The sequence below is a fragment of the Heloderma suspectum genome, chromosome 2, assembly GCF_057233095.1.
Source record: "Heloderma suspectum isolate Gila_16-S chromosome 2, 16-S_ref, whole genome shotgun sequence".
Classification (NCBI taxonomy): domain Eukaryota; kingdom Metazoa; phylum Chordata; class Lepidosauria; order Squamata; family Helodermatidae; genus Heloderma; species Heloderma suspectum.
Window position 1 is genome coordinate 379,272,950 of NC_139459.1, and position 18,478 is coordinate 379,291,427.

Sequence of the window (18,478 nt, forward strand, 5' to 3'; positions counted from 1 at the left end):
TCAACCGTTTACCTCTTCTCTGCGTCTGTTTTGGGATGAATCCTTTGATTGTTTATCTTCAAACCATGTGTTTTCCAAGAGAAGCTGGAAAAGATGCACAGAGAAAGAGAAACTGAGGACTCTGCCCCTGGAGGAGGTCGAGAGGGCCCTGTCCCAAGACAGCTTCAGTACCTACAACAGTGTTCAAGCAGTGGCCCATGCTTTAAATGCTGCATATATTACCCGACCGAAGCAGATGATGCTGATGGTGGGTGGACGGGACAGGCTGAAACATCAAAAGCTGCAGCCATGGCAGGTATTGCATTTTTATTTTGCAACACCGCCATAGTGGTGAAAGACGCGGTGTGGAGATGTAATGTGCCCCTAACCATTCCTTGTGCATTAGTGAGTGGTTTCTGTGTCTGAGAGATAGCTTGGTATCCTGTTCTAGACAGGCTGCATTCCGTATGTAGGACCAGGCTCATAGTCTGTGGCACTCCTAGATCCATGGTTGTTGCTGGAGTTCTCAGTGACCTCAGTTGCTTGTGGTGCCTTTTACAGTTTTGTCTGCTTTTCCAGCTACAACCACTCCTAGATGGGTACAGCTTGGCCACAGTGGTACCGATATCGGTCATTTCAAACCTGGGCTACCAGCTCCATGTGAGGATACCCCTGAGACTGGTCCAGAAGGTACAGGCAGTGCAGAGTGTGACTGCCTGACTGTTGTCATGTGCCACTCCAAGCCAGCATGTAACCCTTCTGCTGAAAGCATTGCACAATGCCTATTTGATACCAGGCCTGGATTGAGGTTTGATCAAGGTCTGTAAAGCCAAGGACAACTTGGGACCAGGACACTTGAGGACATGCCTTCTTCCTCATCATCCTGCTCCATCACTGCTGTCTTAGGCAGAGGCCCTCCAGAGGGGCCCACTTGGGTTTGGTATCTGCTTGGAAACCACAAGGAGGAGGGCCTTTGAGTGTGTTGTCTCCCAGCTGGAGGAATTGCCTTCCAACTATCAGGCATACCCGGACACTGCTTTGTTTTCAGAAGTTGCTGAACTCTTTAGCTTGGAGAAAAGGAGGGCAAGGGGAGACATGACAGAGGTCTACAAGATTATGCATGGTGTGGAACATGTGGCTAGGGAGACATTTTTCTCCCTCTCTCAAAATGCTAGAACCCGGAGTCATGCTATGAAGCTGACTGGTGGGAGATTCAGGACAGAGAAAAGGAAGAATTTCTTCACACAGCACATAGTGAAACTATGGAATTCGCTACCACAGGATGTAGTGATGGCCACCAATTTGGATGGCTTTAAAAGAGGTCTAGACACATTCCTGGTGGAAAAGGCTACCAATAGCTACTAGCCCTGATGGCTACATGCTACTTCCAGTACCAGAGGCAGTGAGCCTGTTTGCACCAATTTCTGGGGAACATGGGCGTGAGGGTGCTGTGTTGCCCTGCTTGTTGGTTCCTGGTCATCAGCTGGTTGGCCAGTGTGTGAACAGAATGCTGGACTAGATGGATCCTTGGTCTGATCCAGCATGGCTCTTCTTATGTTCCTATGTTTTCTTTTCAGGCAAGCATTTTGGGACAAATGAGCTTCTGCTCAGACCAGATGAGGACAGGTCCAGCCTTCTTAGCTGAAGTTGGACACTCTTCCTCATCTCTCTCTCTCTCTCTCTCTCTCTCTCTCTCTCTGTTGGTCTGATTGCATAGCCTACCCTATTGAGGAAGGGGCCATCTATGTAGGGGTTGTCTCAGACAGGGGAGCTCTCTCTGGTTCTGTTTGTCCTTTCTTCCTCCTTGCTCATATAACCCTTGGGTCCGAAGACATGGCAGTGACCCAGACCAATTTTCTTTCTTTCTTTCTTTCTTTCTTTCTTTCTTTCTTTCTTTCTTTCTTTCTTTCTCTCTCTCTCTCTCTCTCTCTCTCTCTCTCTCTCTCTTTCTTTCTTTCTTTCTTTCTTTCTTTCTTTCTTCTATACCGCCAAGTAGCCAAAGCTCTCTGTGCGGCTCACAAAAATGAAAACCACAAAGCGCAGCATAAAACAATATAAAACACAAAAGCTTAAATCCACAATATTCTGGGACAACCAGGATAAAACCTAGCAGCAATGCAGAGATTTCAAATACACATTTAAAACACCAAAGCTAAAAGACTGGGAAGCTAAATGCTAAAATAATGGGAGAATAAAAAATTCTTCACCTGGCACTGGAAGGAGTACCACGTAGGTGCCAGGCAAACCTCTCTAGGAGCTCATTCCACAGCCTGGGTGCCACAGCAGAAAAGGCCCTCTTCCTGGTAGCCCTCTGCCTCTCTTCCTTCAGCAGGGGCTCACAGAGAAGGACTGCTGAGGATGATGTTAGGGCCCGGGCAGGCACATATGTGAGTAGGCGATCTTTCAGATAACTGGCCCCGAGCCGTTAAGGGCTTTGAATGTTAATACTAGCCCTTTGAATCGGGCCTGGAAATGGACTGGCAGCCAGCACAGCTGGAAAAGTACTGGCAAAATGTGATCTCATGGGCCAGTCCCTGGGGGTGTCTCCACCAGCAATTTAGTCCGAGCTGGCTATGTGTTGAGGTTGTTAGAGATACAGGATGTTGTGGCCATCCAGCAGCCACCCCCCAGCTTATCAGGGAAAAACTAGATTTCCTGAGACTGGTTAAAGTCCGATTCTTTTCCTTAAGTTGGGTTCTTCTCAGGATAGTTGTTGTATGCTCCAACCCCTGCATTGACCTTGGGTATGCTAGCCCTGCCCAGGGGTGTTTCTTCCCATTGTGCTGAACGAGACTTGCCCTCTTAATGCCCACAGAACTTACAGAGATCCTCCTCAATTGACATGACATAGTTTTAAGCCCAATTCCCTAAGTGCTGTAAACAACCATCTAGGCTCCAATTCTCCTTTGTCTGGTTTATTGCCTTAGGAGGAAACTACTTCCACCCTTCATTATAAAGGCCCTGCTGTTACATAGGGGTTGGTTTTCATCTTTGAGTTTACTGCTCTCTTTCCCAGCACAAGCATATGTGTGTCTACTTGGAAGTAGCTCCCCTTGTGGTCAATGAGGCTTGCTTCTGAAATGCGGGTGCATCTGGACATTCAAGGAAAGGAGGAAGGGGGGAGAGGAAGCCTCTCTTATTGGTTGAGCAGCCCTTGCCAGTCAGATGATGTTCACTCCAAGCCCCCCACCCCCAACTGGACGTATGTTCAATGAAGGGAGTTTTATTGCTCTGGAGAACCTACTCATGGAGCCCTTCATGGACCTCATCACAGCAAAATGGATTTCTTTTAAAAAATCTGGTACTCCTCCATTAGCTTCTCCTTCCATTGTCGTGGAAACAGGGCCCCTGTTAACAATCTTGCTGCCCTGTTTTGGACTAGCTGAAGCTTCCAGTCCATTTTCAAATGCAGCCCCACATATAAGGCATTGCAGTAATCTAGACAAGAGGTTATCAGAGCATGGGCAACTGTCAATAGTCTATCTCTGTCAGATAAAAGTGTGGTTTGTATACCAGCTGAAGCAGATAAAAAGCGCTCTGTGCCACTGAGTTCACCTGTGCCTCAAGTGACAGTTCTGGGTCCAAGAGCACCTCCAAACCACCAACCTGATCCTTGAGGGGGAGTTCAACCCCACGTCCCCCAGAACAAGCTGAATGTCACCCAGCTGGGCAGACGAATCACCTACTAACACTACCTCCATCTTGACTGGATTGAGTTTCAGTTTATTGTTGTTGTTCAGTCATTCAGTCGTGTCCGACTCTTCATGACCCCATGGACCATAGCACGCCAGGCCTTCCTGTCCTGCACTCTCGGCCCTCATCAAGTCCATTACTGTGCCCAGGCACTGATTCAGAACAGCCACTGCCTCACCTGGGCTTGATGAAAACGAGAGATAGAGCTGGGTGTCATCCACATATTGATGATGCCTCAGCCCACACCTCTTGATAACCTCCCCCAGCAGTTTCATGTAGATGTTGAATATCACAGGGGATAAAACAGAGCCCTTTGGAATCCCATTACATAGTTGCCAAGGCATAGATAGGGATGTACGAAAGTCACTTACCTGGTCTCACAGCTTGCTTCGCGGTGGGGGGGAGGCGCTTCAGTTCTACCCCCAAAGTTCAGGCTGGGGGGGGAGGCACCCCGCCTCGCCCGGCTGAAATTCAGGCCATGAAATTAAAAGATGCTTGCTCCTTGGGAGGAAAGCTATGGCAAACCTAGACAGCATAGTAAGAAGCAGAGACATCACCTTGCCAACAAAGGTTCATATAATCAAAGCTATGGTTTTCCCAGTAGTAATGTATGGCTGTGAGAGTTGGACTCTAAGGAAGGCTGAGCGCCGAAGAATTGACGCTTTCGAACTGTGGTGCTGGAGAAGACTCTTACGACTCCCCTGGACAGCAAGGAGGTCTAATCAGTCAATCCTAAAGGAAATCAACTCCGAGTGCTCATTGGAAGGACAGATCCTGAAGCTGAAGCTCAAATATTTTGGTCACCTAATGCGAAGAGAAAACTCCCTGGAAAAGACCCTGATGCTGGGATGATTGAAGGCAAAAGGAGAAGGGGACGGCAGAGGATGAGATGGCTAGATAGCATCACCGATGCGATGAATATGAACTTGAGCACACTCTGGGAGAGAGCGGAGGACAGGAAGGCCTGGCGTGCTATGGTCCATGGGGTCACGAAGAGTCGGACACGACTGAACGACTGAACAACAACAAGCCGTTAAGGGCTTTGAATGTTAATACCAGCCCTTTAATCAGGCCTGGAAAAGGACTGGAAGCCAGCACAGCTGGGAAAGTACTGGCAACATGTGATCTCATGGGCCAGTCCCTGGGGGTGTCTCCACCAGCGATTTACTCCAAGCCGGCTGCGTGTTGAGATCATTAGAGATACATGACATCGTGGCCATCCATCAGCCGCCCCAGAGCTGATCAGGGAAAAACCCAGATTTCCAGAGACTGGTTAAAGTCCGATTCTTTTCCTTGAGTCGGGTTCTCACCAGGATAATTGTTGTATGCCCCACCCCCTGCACTGACCTCGGGTATGCTAGCCCTGCCCAGGGATGTTTCTTCCCATTGTGCTGAACGAGACTTGCCTCTTAATGCCCACAGAACTTACAGAGATCCCCCTCAATTGACAAGGCACAGTTAAAAGCCCAATTCCCTAAGTGCTGTAAAGGATGACCTCTACACTCTGATTCTGCTTTGTTTGGTTTTTTGCCTTAGGAAGAGACTACTTCCACCCTTCGTTATGGAGATGCTGCAGGTTAAATGGGCATTGGTTTCCATCTTTGTGTTAACTTCTCTCTTTCCCAGCATAAGCATATGTGTGTCTACTCAGAAGTAACTCCCACTGTGGTCAATGAGGCTTGCTCCTGAAATGCAGGTGCATCTGGACTTTCAGGGGAAGAGAGAATGAGGGGGCAGAGGAGGAGAGGGGAAGCCTCCCTTATTGGTTGAGCAGCCCTTGCCAGTCAGATGACGTTCACTCCAAGCCCCCCACCCCCACCCGGAAGTATGTTCTATGAAGAGATTTTTAGTGCTCCGGAGAACCTTCTTGTGGAGCCCTGCATGGACCTCATTGCAGCAAAATTGATTCCTTTTAAAAAATCCAGGACTCCTTCCTAATCGTCTCCTTCTGTTGTCATATAAAAAGGGCCCCTGTTAACAATCTTGCTGCCCTATTTTGGACCAGCTGAAGTTTCCAGTCCATTTTCAAGGCAGCCCCATGTATAATGCATTGCAGTAATCTAGACAAGAGGTTATCAGAGCATGGACAACTGTCGATAGTCTATCTCTGTCCAGAATCCAGATAAGGGTGTGATTTGTATACCAGACAAAGCATATAAAAAGCACTCTGTGCCACTGAGTTCACCTGTGCCTCAAGTGACAGTTCTGGGCCCAGGAGTACCTCCAAACCACCAACCTGATCCTTGGGGGGAGTGCAACCTCCCCCTCCACCCCCCCCGCACAGGTTGAACGTCACCTAGCTGGGCAGACGAACCACCCACCAACAGTACCTCCACCTTGCCTGGATTGAGTTTCAGTTTATTGGCCCTCATTCCAGTCCATTACTGTGCCCAGGCACTGATTCAGAACAGCCACTGCCTCACCTGGGCTTGATGAAAAAGAGAAGTTGACCTGGGTGTCATCTGCATATTGATGGCACCTCAGCCCAGACGTCCGGATAACCTCCCACAGTGGTTTCATGTAGGTGTTGAACAGCATAGGGGATAAAATAGAGGCCTGTGGAGCCTCATAGCATAATTTCCGAGGCACAGGGCAATAATCCCCCAGCACCAGCCATCCAAGTAGGAGCACAACCACGGCAGTGCAGTCCCGCCAACTCAAGACCCAGACAACCTATCCAGAAAGATACCATGGTTGATGGTATTGAAAGCCGCTGAGAGGTGCAGGAGAATCAACAGGGTCACACTCCCCCATCCCTCTCCTGCAGAGGTCATCCCACGGGGTGACCAAGGCAGTTTCCATTCCAAAAGCAGGCCTGAAGCCCAATTGAAATGGATCTAGATAATCCATTTCATTCAAGAGTGCCTGCAGTTGTCCTGCAACCACCTGCTACAGCACCTTCCCCAAGATTTGGATGTCTGGGTAGCTGCATAAAACACCCCCCCCCCATGAGTTATTACCAGGCAAGAGTATTTATTAATAAATAGCAATAACAGAAGCAATAAACATTAGCATAGACAAAACAACTGTATCCCCAGGTCAAAAAACCTTGCCATTTTGTCCCAAGATCTAGATGTGCCTTGGAGCATCTTTTTGCTTTACTCACAGGTAATCCAAAGAAGCCAGCTGTTATTGGGTTGATTTCTTTATTCCATTCATGTCAAGAGGCAAAAAATGAGTGTGTTACGGTAGATGGTGCTTGTGGTTTCACTTGGTCGAAAAAACCAACAAACAAGAACCCTGAGTGCACTGCAGTATATTTTGGTCCAGTAAGTAGGATGGAAGTTGTAGTCCAAAATGTCTGGAGGCACCAGGTTGGAGAAGGCGACCAGATTGGAGACCTGGTTGAAGAAGGTGGCTACCAGGTTCAAGAAGGTGCAGATTAATGACTCTGGACTTCCCCAAAATGCTGAAGCAGAAGGAGGAGCCTCAAGAAGGTATCTCAGCTGTGACTGAAAAAAGGAGACTGTCATCCACTCTGAGTTGAGATGGGATGTGCATTGGCCCCATTTTGCAGAGGATTAGAGCTCGAAGTGAGAATGACTAAGATATTGAATCTGCTTCCATGTTTTCTAAATGCTGTTTGTTTTCTCTCTTGTTCTAGGTTCACGCTTTCTTAAGAGAAGGACGGCTTTCTAATACTTCCATGGAGGGATTGTATTTGGATGAGAATGGGGAGCTGGAACCTGACTTTGATATCGTGAATTGGGTGCTATCTTTCAATGACGAAAAGGGTAGAGTGAAAATTGGGAGTATACATAGGCAGGCATTCACAGACATAAAGCTCACCATGAAACCAGAAGCCATTGTGCTGCCCAAGCATTTTAATGGGGTAGGGGAAATCATTTGTGTCACCTTACTGATGTGTTAAATTGTAATAATATGTTGAATATTACATGTGAGACTTCCAATACAATTCTATGCACAACTACCTCATTTGAGCTGGCAAGGAGGGGCTGGCGGAGTAGATCTAAGAAGTGGTGAATGTGTCTTTGCATGATGGAGTGGTGCCTGCCACCTTGAAGGAGGTGTTGGTGTGTATCCTGAGAAAACCCTCCCTAGAGGTTTATATGAATATATATGAGTCACTAAACCCCTGTTCTGGGTAAGGTGCTTGAGGGGATGGTGGCTGGGCAATTGTAGATGTTCTTGGAGGATACTGATTATCTCACCCCATTTCAGTCTGGGTTAAGGCCTGCTTTAGGGACAGAATCACCTTTGGTCATCCTGGTGGCTGACCTCTTGTGGGAGAGTGACAGAGTTAGTACAGCCCTGTTGATCTTGCTTGAACTCTCAGTGGCTTTTGATACCCCTAGGGATGGCAGTGAATTCCACCACGGATTCCAGTGAGGCTGGATTCTAAAGAATCCAGCCCCCCGGAATCCATGGCGGAACAGCCTCCTTCCCCCCTGCCCCCCGCGGAATCCCTCCGGGATGGCACTTTTTTTGGGGGGGGGTTAGCTGTGATAGGCTACATAAATTCTTATGTAGCCAATCACGGCCGCAACGATGGCAATGGCGGCGGCAGAGATCAGACAGGAAGCTTTGAGGAGCCAGATGGGGCCACCATTGAAGGTGGGCACTGGGGCAGGTCATAAAGGCAGCATCACATTATTTTAGAAGCACTTCATTGGCTCCCACTCAACTTCAGGATGCACATCAAGGTGCTGAAACAATAGAACCACTGCACAATCTAGGGCGAGGGTAGTACAAGGGACATCTTCCATATGACTCATGTGTGTGTTCTCTTAGAATAAATGATGAGCCCCCTCCAAGTAGCACAACCATGCGTGAGGTTTGGCTGGTAACAATCTGCAGGAAGGTATTTTGTTCTGTGGCATTGTCCTTGGATAGTTCGGTCCACCATGAGCATCAAGTAAGAAGTCCAAGGGTCCTTTTGGTCATTTCAGTGGGATTTTTATGATGTGATGCTTCAGTGTTTATTTGTTCATTTTTGCTTAATTTATTTGTTTAATTGGATGTATTCTGTGATTTTGTATATGGTTTTAAACCTGTGTGAGCCCTGTCTAGGGATAGCGGAGAAATCTGCCATGTTTTCCTAACCATTTCTTCTTCCTTATTTTGTTTCACGTGGAGCTGCTCTACATGAGGTTTTCATTTTTTTTTACCAGCTTTGTAATGCACAGCTCACTTGCGTATCACACAACATGTCCCTGACACAGTCCTCCTCACGCTGTTTCTCCCTCCTTGACATTCTTTTCTATCTGCTCTGCCACTGAGTAGCATAAACATCACACAAAGAAGAGAAGGGTGCTTCTAGTTGTGGTGCCAAGGTTATGCCGTTGCCTCCCTAAAAAGGCTAATCCCCCTCCCCCATTTTAAACCTTCACTTAAAACTTTACTACTACTACTACTACTACTACTACTAATTTAGGTCCTTCAGGTGCATAATTTACTGCTTCTCCTCATTGCTTTGTTTTATGACTGCTCATTCACTCGCACCCAACCATTTTATTGTATATGTCAGTCAGTCAGTCAGCTGATTTGATTGTATATAACCATAGGTCCTTACAATTTTGCCACAAGAGCAACAAAAGAGAGACAATCACAGAAAGAACAAGACTGAACAAGCCACTCCAGTCAGTTCATCATATGCACAGTCTACAGCAACAGGTTTTTGGACCCTTTTTCTCATCTTTTAGCAGCCAGTGCAAATAAGGTGACTTGATTAGTTACAGAAGGATACAGATGTACTAGTAATTTATACACCTGTTCAGCCAAATTCTGTCAAACATTCCTCCCAGCAAAGGCGTAAGGAATCTTTTCCTAGGACTGGCATACAGCTCTCTCTCTCTCCTTCTCCCTCTCTCTCCCTCTCTCTCTCTCTCATGATTTCCTCTATTTGTGGAGCCCTACAGATACAAAGGCGTTGGGTTGTAGGAACATTTGTGTAGCTCCCATCCAGATATGTTGAAGGCATAGTCTGGAAGCGCAATTCCATAAATACCTTCCCTAGCTCTGAGTGAGTCAAGGAATTAAGATTGAGAGCAATCGCTCACCTTTGTAAAGATTTGTAACACCTGCTCAATCTTGTTTACTCAATTGTTCCAGCAGCTTTATTAGCATTTTTCGAGGATAGCTCATCTCTCATTTTATCCTTAGACCTATTTAGCTGAAGGCAAGCCAAAGAAAGAGAAAAATGGTCCACTTTTCAAAACAGAAAGAAGTCCAACCACCCCTGCTTTTCTGTTTCAGATAGCACTGTTTCACCAATTGGTGGTCAGGCATGTTAATCAGTCAATTCAGATAAAAGAAAATAGCCGTGTTCATGCTAACAGACATTGATGGTAGCCCCACTTCAGCATGAAGAATGCTTTGGCTATTGGGCAGTAAAGAAATGAAATCAATAAATACATACATAAATTCTTAGAAATTTATTCTGTATAAGCTCCAGATAGCCTGTTTTGCCCACCCCCAAATTTCTGTGCCATGCAGAATTTGTGCTAAGATCTTCTGCTCGAATATTTTCAATGCTAGGTACATCAGTTGGCCTTAGGAATGTACAAAAATCAGTTACCTTTTCGAAGGGTGACATCTGTGGTGGGGGGAGGCGCTCCATACATCCCCCGGAAATTCTCCCCAGCTGGCTCCACTCCATGGCGACTCTGTGGAGCCGCCAGCCGGGTGCATTTGCAGTGGCAGGTCTGTGGACGCAAATATCGGCTGGCATAGCAGCCACCATTTGCGTCCCTTTGCTGAGCGGTGATATGCTATGTACATATTTACATAGCCTATCACGGCAAAAGACAGGGAAGCAAATGGCAGCAGCTTCAGTGGCCGCCATTTGCGTTCCCACCTATTGCTGTCATAGGCTACGTATTTATGTAGCCTAATACATCCTCTGCAGGGACGCAAATGGCATCCCTGCATTTGCCATGGTAGGCTACGTAAATATTTACATAGCCTATCATGGCCATTCGAATCAAGGTGAATGGCGGCCACCGACGTGGCCACCAATCAAGGAGTACCAGAACGGCCAACAAAGGTAGGCGCCATTCCGCGCACATTTCGCGGGGTGGTGGGGTGGGTGGCTTCATTCTGCCATGGATTCCAGGGGGCCGAATGTGCTGGCATTCAGCTTCCCTGGAATCCGTGGCAAAATTCTCCAACGTCCCTAGTTGGCCTCCTGTCATGTTACAGAAGTATAGCAAGCTTTTGCCAGTCTAGAAGCAGCCAAGATAATAGTCTGTTTGTGTGCCTTCCAGGACAGATCCTGGGAGAAATGTATACCCAAATACTTGAATGATGAGCATTGTGCAATACAATGATTATTGAGGGACAATTTATGTCTTTGGGGTCTCTTGGCAAATGCTATAATTGTAATTTTATCATAATTAATTTTAAGACATTCAGTTCTACAAGAAGTTCCCAGCTTTTTCAATAAGATAAAAATCCCTTTCTGTGTAAGGATAACAAGACCATATCATCTGCATATAAGAGGATAGAGTTCTTACATAGTCCTACAGATGGTGGGGGGAGGAGGAGGGGGAAGAGAGTTCATCCACAGTATTATTAATGTAGAAAGTGAATAAAAAAGGTGCTAACAAGCACCCCTGTCTTACCCATCTGAGAGTTGTGATCTTTCAGATAAAGTACCCAGAGAGTCTGTGTGTACCTGCATACTAGTATGCGTATAAAGCTGTTGAATTAAAATGACAAGTCTCCTGTCAATATTGGTGGCCTGCAATTTATCCCATAGTCTGGTCCTGTTTACCAAATCGTATGCTAATGAAAGTGGCAAACATAGATTTTGAGGGCTCATGGACGGACTTCTGAATTAGATGCTGAAAAAGAAAACACTGATCTCTTGTTCTGACTCCTGTCCTAAAGCCAGCTTGTTCAGGATGGATTATCTGATTGATTTCTGCCCAATCTAATAACCTATTTAGTAGTAATCTCAAGTTTAGAAGCAATGCCTAATAAACTAATAGGTCTAGAATTACCGGAGCTTGTTTTGTCACCTTTTTCGCAAAAGGGGAACACAATACTGTTTTTCAATCCCTGGGGCATCGAACCTGAAGCGTTAATAAATGAGAACAATCTTGCTAGAATAGGAGCCCACTGATCAGAGTTTGCTTTAAATAATTCTGGTGGTATCATATCCTCACCTGGGGCTTTACCACTGGTCAGAAACCACTTGGTTTCTTCAGTTGTTACAGGGGTCGAATCTGGAGTATCTTTCAAAGTTTGTCGCTTCCCCTGTACATGAGATCTCACTTCTTCTAACTCAACAAAGATGATTTGAAAATGATCAACCCATACAAGAGGTGAAATTTGGGCTTCAGAGATAATTCATACTTCTTCGAGACCTGATGAAACCATCTCCCCAAACATGTGTTCTTTTTTCTGGAGATAAGCCAATCCCAGTTCTTGCCATAGATACTTAGAGTATTTCAACTTCTTTGTTTTTTGAAGATTTTTATATAGATATTGCAATCCTACCAATAGCCCAAACTGCTTGTTAGGTTTAAAAAGAAGGCAAGATATTCCAAAACCAAACTAGTTCTTTCCTTGCTTTCCTACACTCATGGTCAAACCACGTGGCTTCAGAAATAAAGTTGTTTCTAGGACTGAATGTTTTTAACCATAGAGGGGTCCAAGCTACTTATAATACTAATCTAAGCGTTTCCAATGTCTCCATTGTGTGTTTTTGTTTGTTTGTTTTTGTAATGCTCTAAGCTGGATAAGATGTAGGTTATTTAGAGGTTGATGGGTTTCTAGTCCCCAAAGCTCAGACCATTTGCGTCTCCTTGGTCCCATTCTCAAGCCATTCAAGATGCCCCACTCTTGGTGGGCTTTGTTCCACACTTTGTTTAACAGAGATAAGATTCATGGCAAGTGATCACTCTCAGCTTGCTCCTTAGTTTGAAACTTTGCCACATGGGGCAATAATGTAGTAGGCATTAGTCTACCACACTCCCACCCCTAGAGCTCAAAGATGTAAAGTATATAACAGATTTATCAAGTTAAATTCCACGTACACCCATTAATGGATGTTTATAGAAAATCTTCAGTAGTTCCCAACTGCTAGAGTTTCAGGTCTCATCCAGACAGCAATAGCCCAGTGGAAAAATATCTTCCATGAATGTGGAAGTTTCCAGAAGACTGTCTAGACTATTCCATAATGACAGCTCTGCTGGAGGAATGTAAACATTTCTACAAATAATCTTTCTGCCCTTCCTATTGTGAATAATCAAAGTCCGGATGTATTGACATGTTTTACTGCTGCTCTTCATTGCTTTGTTTTATGGCTGTTCACTCACTCTCACACAAACATTTTATTGCATATGACGAAAACCCATTACAAACAACATAGCTTAAGAAGACATGATGCAACAACAAAAGAAACCATGATTCAAGTTAATATATCACCTGCACAGTCAACTGCAATAGCATTCAGAGCAACTGCAAAAAATATGTTTTGAAGCAGTAGCAAACAAAGCTGTTTTATATGTACTATAAGGATTGTGATCTCACAGGAACTGGTTTCATGGTTGCTCTTTTATTGCTGCTGCTTGTAATTTCTGTTATTCTAGGACTGTGTTTTAGTTTACTTTGATATTATACCTTGCATCTTTCTGTACAGTGTCTTCAGCACATGTATAGAAAAGGTGGGATATGGCGGTTGAAACAAACAAACAAAATTTTTTCCCCTGCCATGATGTTGTGCAAAAATAGTACCAAAAAAACCAAAAACAAACCCCCCACAACTAGGAAGACACTGAACAAAGGCCTGGGGTCACATTGAGTCACTAGGACTACAGAGTCTGTTGGGTCCTTTCAAAACTCTATGATTCATTTCCAGAGAGACAAATACATCTTTTTTTCTTTGTGCTGCTTGTCTTTATTGCTAGACCATGCCTCATTCCAGGTGTGTCAAGAGCTGCCGCCCCGGATATGCCAAAGCGATTCAGGAAGGAAAGCCACCTTGCTGCTATGCTTGTGCTCCATGTGCGGAAGGGACAATCTCCATTCATGAAGGTGGGGGACCTCAGAGGTGTGGGCAAAAGTTTACATCAGCCTAATACTTTCCCCTACTCTGTTTAAATTCTCTCTTCTATTTATTTAAAACCATTTAACAAAACCTCCTATGAATGTGTAAGATAAGAAGGCTTTATGAAGGACTCCGAACCTGTGTAGGAAACTTAAGGGGAGTTCATTGGAATTAGCCATTTTTTATCACTTAGCCTAACGTACCCCACAGGGATATGGTGAAAATAAAATTAGGATAACACAGAGACTCTCCTGAAATATGTTTGGCTTGTCACACTTGTGAATTCATATTTAAACAACACAGGATGCTACTTTTATTCCAAGTCAACCAAAAAATCCCTCAAGCTCAGTATTTACTCTTTTACACAGGCTGGCATCAGCTTAGTTAAGTCTCTCAGATCCAGGTTTCCTGCCCCAATGACTTGAGATCCTTCTTTGGGGATGAGGCCATGGGTGGAACCTACTGATCAGAAAGCAGGTCCTCTACCAGGGAAGTTCTTTCTCTCTCTCTCTCTCTCTCTCTCTCTCTCTCCCTCTCCCTCTCCCTTTCTCTCTCTCCGCCCTCTGTTACACATTGCTTTTTCCTGACCTCTTCCATGCTCCCTTCTCACTTCCAAATAGAAAAGAACACAGCAGGTTCTGGATGTATGACTGATATTAATGACGCTGAGGTCACTCCTTCTTTTCAGATGCAGACCATTGCACCAAGTGTCCAGAAGATCAACATCCAAACAAGGCCCATGATCAATGTGTCCCCAAGGATATCACCTTCCTCTCCTATGGAGAACCTTTGGGGATCATCCTGGCTTCCTTTGCACTCTTCTTGTCTTTAATCACAGCCTCTGTGTTAGGAATCTTCATTAAATACGTAGGAACACCAATAGTCAAAGCCAACAACCGGAACCTCTCCTACATTCTCCTTGTCTCCCTCCTGCTTTCCTTTTGGTCCTCCTTCCTGTTCATTGGCCATCCAAGGAAAGTGACCTGCCTTTTCCGACAAACAGCCTTCAGCATCATCTTCTCAGTTTGCATCACTTCTGTGTTAGCCAAAACCATCACCGTAGTGCTGGCCTTTCTGTCCACAACGCCAGGGAACAAGGTGAAGAGATGGCTGGGGAAGCGTCTTGGCAACTCCATTGTAATTTCTTGTTCCAGTGTCCAAGTTGTCATCTGCTCCATCTGGCTGGGCATCGCTCCACCCTTCCCTGACTCTGACATGCACTCCCAGCCTGGGCAGATTACCCTGGAATGCAATGAAGGCTCTGTTGCCATGTTTTATACTGCTCTTGGCTACACGGGCTTCCTGGCTGCCATCTGCTTGATAGTGGCTTTCCTAGCTAGAAATTTGCCTGGGGCCTTCAATGAAGCGAAGTTGATCACCTTCAGTATGCTCATCTTTTGCAGTGTCTGGGTCTCCTTTGTGCCCACCTACCTGAGCACAAAGGGGAAATATATGGTAGCAGTGCAGGTCTTCTCTATCTTGGCCTCAAGTGCTGGTTTGCTGTGCTGCATCTTTCTTCCCAAGTGCTACATTATTGTATTGAGGCCAGATCTGAATAGAATGGAGCATCTCCTTCTGAAAACTAAAGATGGCATCTTATCAGAGTTAGAGAGGTGGAAGAATTCCACCCCCACGTAGTGATGTACGAATGTTATGAAATCCATTCAGTTTCTTTTTCATAGCTTGTTAGGGATCTTTCATTCCATCATCCACAGTGATTTGAGAAAGTGTATTGAATCTGGTCCACATTTTCTGGTTGGCCGTTTGCAAACTCCTGAGATTGGCCTGTGTCTGCCTCTGTTCAAGGAGGGAGGGAAATCCCATTGAAAGCAAATTGGCTTCTGATTTGGAGGTGACAGGCACTGCTTTCCCACCCAAGCAGTAGTGCCTAAAGCAACTGCTTAAAAAAAAAATCTTAAAAATGCCAAGCTCTGCCACATGAATTGCATGAACGGCACACTCCTATGCAAGTTTAGACAGAAAAAAGTCCTACAACTGCATGGCTGGCTGGGGAATGCTCGGAGTTGTAGGACCTGCAGTGGTGGTGACCTGCAAGGTGTGTGCAATGTTTGTTTTCTTGCCTGAGAACAACATGGCCTACACCTGCAACAAGTGCAAGTTGATCACGCTGCTGGAGGAAAAAGTAAGTGGACTGGAGTGGCGACTGTCGACCCTCCGGGGAATAAGAGAACACGAAGAGTTCTTGGACAGAATGGGGGAACTACAGCAGCAAAGGGAAGACCAGAAGCTTGAAGAGCAACAGCAAGATAGATGAGGCAGTGGGAAATGCTGAGGTGAAGAAAAATGGAATAGAGGATACTCCTTGGAAAACGGTGACAGTTAGGAGAAGAAGAACTAGATGCCACTCTGCACCAGTGGAAGCAGTGGAGCTGTGGAACCGATTCCAGGTACTTGCAGATGAGACTGGAGGACAGCCTGCAGAGGAAGAATCACAGGGGAACCTGCATGAGAGTGAGCAAGAGGCTAAAGGTCAGTCAAACGGAGGCAATGAAACCCAGGCCTACAAGAGGAAGGAGAGAAGAGTGGTAGTAGTGGGAGACTCCTTGCTGCGTGGGATCGAGACCCAAGTATGTCGCGAAGACCCATGGACTCGCCAGGTATGTTGTCTCCCGGGAGGACAGATTAGAGACATGACTGAAAGGTTGCCTGCACTCATACAGCCCACTGACAGGTATCCCTTTCTTCTCATCCATGTGGGAACAAATGATACCGCCAAGCGGAGCTACGAAGAGATCACGTCAGACTTTGAAGCTTTGGGAAGGAAACTCAAGAACTTTGGGGCCCAGATGGTTTTCTCATCCATCCTTCCAGTAGTTAGAAGAGGGATAGAAAGGGAACGAAAAATACTCCAGGTGAATGACTGGCTACAAAGGTGGTGCCGACGAGAGAGATTTGGATACTGGGACCACGGGCTATACTTCCTGGAAGATGGGCTGTTGGCTAGGGATGGGTTGCACCTCACAAAGGATGGGAAGAATGTGTTTGGCCACAGCATGAAGAACTTCATCAGGAGGGCTTTAAACTGAATTCTACGGGGAAGGGAGATGTAATGTTGGGGGTAACAATGGACATAGGCGCATGCACTGCAATGGAGAGAACAGCTCTGATAGCGCCCAATAATAGTCTTCAGACACATGTAGGAAGAAAGCCAGACTATGAAGCACATGGTCTTCGATGTCTATATACTAATGCCCAGAGTATGGGAAACAAACAGAACGAACTTGAACTCTTAATACAAGAGGGAAATTATGACCTGATAGGTATAACCGAGACTTGGTGGGATGACTCTCATGACTGGAATACAGCAATTGAAGGATATAACTTGTTCAGAAAGAATAGGAGGAACAGAAAGGGAGGTGGGGTTGCACTGTATGTGAAAAATACATATCTCTGCACAGAAATACAGGAGGATGAGCTTGGTAGCCCCATCGAGAGCATCTGGGTTGAAATAAATGGAGCAAAGAATAAAAGGAACCTGGTGGTCGGAGTCTACTACCGGCCACCCAATCAAGAGGAAGACAAGGATGAAACTTTTGAAAAGCAAATAGCCAATGTTTTAAGGAAGCATGATGTAGTAGTAATGGGGGACTTCAATTTCCCCGATATTTGTTGGGAGACAAATTCTGCAAAACATGGCCCCTCCAGGAAATTCCTGACTTGTGTGGCAGATAACTTCCTCCTACAGAAAGTAGAGGAAGGAACTAGAGGATTGGCTGTCCTTGACTTGGATAAAGTAGCAGTTACAGGAACTCTGGGGGAAAGCGACCATGTTGTACTTGAGTTCTTGGTTCTAAGGGAAGCAAAAGCCGAGTGTAGTCAAATGCGTACCCTGGATTTTAGGAAAGCTGATTTTCATAAACTCAGAACAATGATCAGTAAGGTCCCATGGCAAGCGATGCTAGCGAGAAAAGGAGTCCAAGATGGGTGGGAGCTTTTAAAAAAGGAAATTCTCAAGGCACAATCACAAACAATTCCAACAAGAAGAAAAGGTGGAAGACAACAGAAGAAGCCAATGTGGCTTCACAAAAAGCTTAGGGATGACCTGAAAACAAAAAAGGACAGATATAGGAAGTGGAAAGAAGGCCAAGTAACAAAGGAAGAGTACAGGCAGATAGCACAGAATTGCAGGGATGGCGTCAGGAAGGCTAAAGCTGAGAATGAGCTGAGGTTAGCAAGGGATGTTAAAAACAACAAAAAGGCTTTCTTCAGCTATGTGCATAGTAAAAGGCAGAGGAAAGAAATGGTGGTTCAGCTATTAAATAAGGATGGAAAAATGAGAACAGATGACAAAGAAAAGGCAGAGGTGCTCAATTCCTACTTTGGCTCAGTCTTCTCCCAAAAGAGGGTCTATGACCCCCCCTGGCAAAGGCGAAGTACAGGCTGAAGGGGCAGGATTGCAGCTTGAGATCGACAGGCATATGGTCAAGGAACACCTCATTACTTTGAATGAGTTCAAATCTCCAGGGCCAGATGAACTGCATCCTAGAGTCATAAAGGAACTGGCAGAAGAACTCTCAGAACCGCTGTCTATTCTCTTTGAGAAATCATGGAGGACGGGGGAAGTGCCAGATGACTGGAGGAGGGCTAACGTTGTCCCTATCTTCAAAAAGGGTAAAAAGGAGGAACCTGGGAACTACAGACCAGTCAGTCTGACATCAATCCCTGGGAAAATTCTGGAGCAAATCATAAAGCAATCCATCTGGGAGCACCTTGACAACAATGCCGTGATTACTCGAAGCCAACAGGGATTTGTCAAAAACAAGTCCTGCC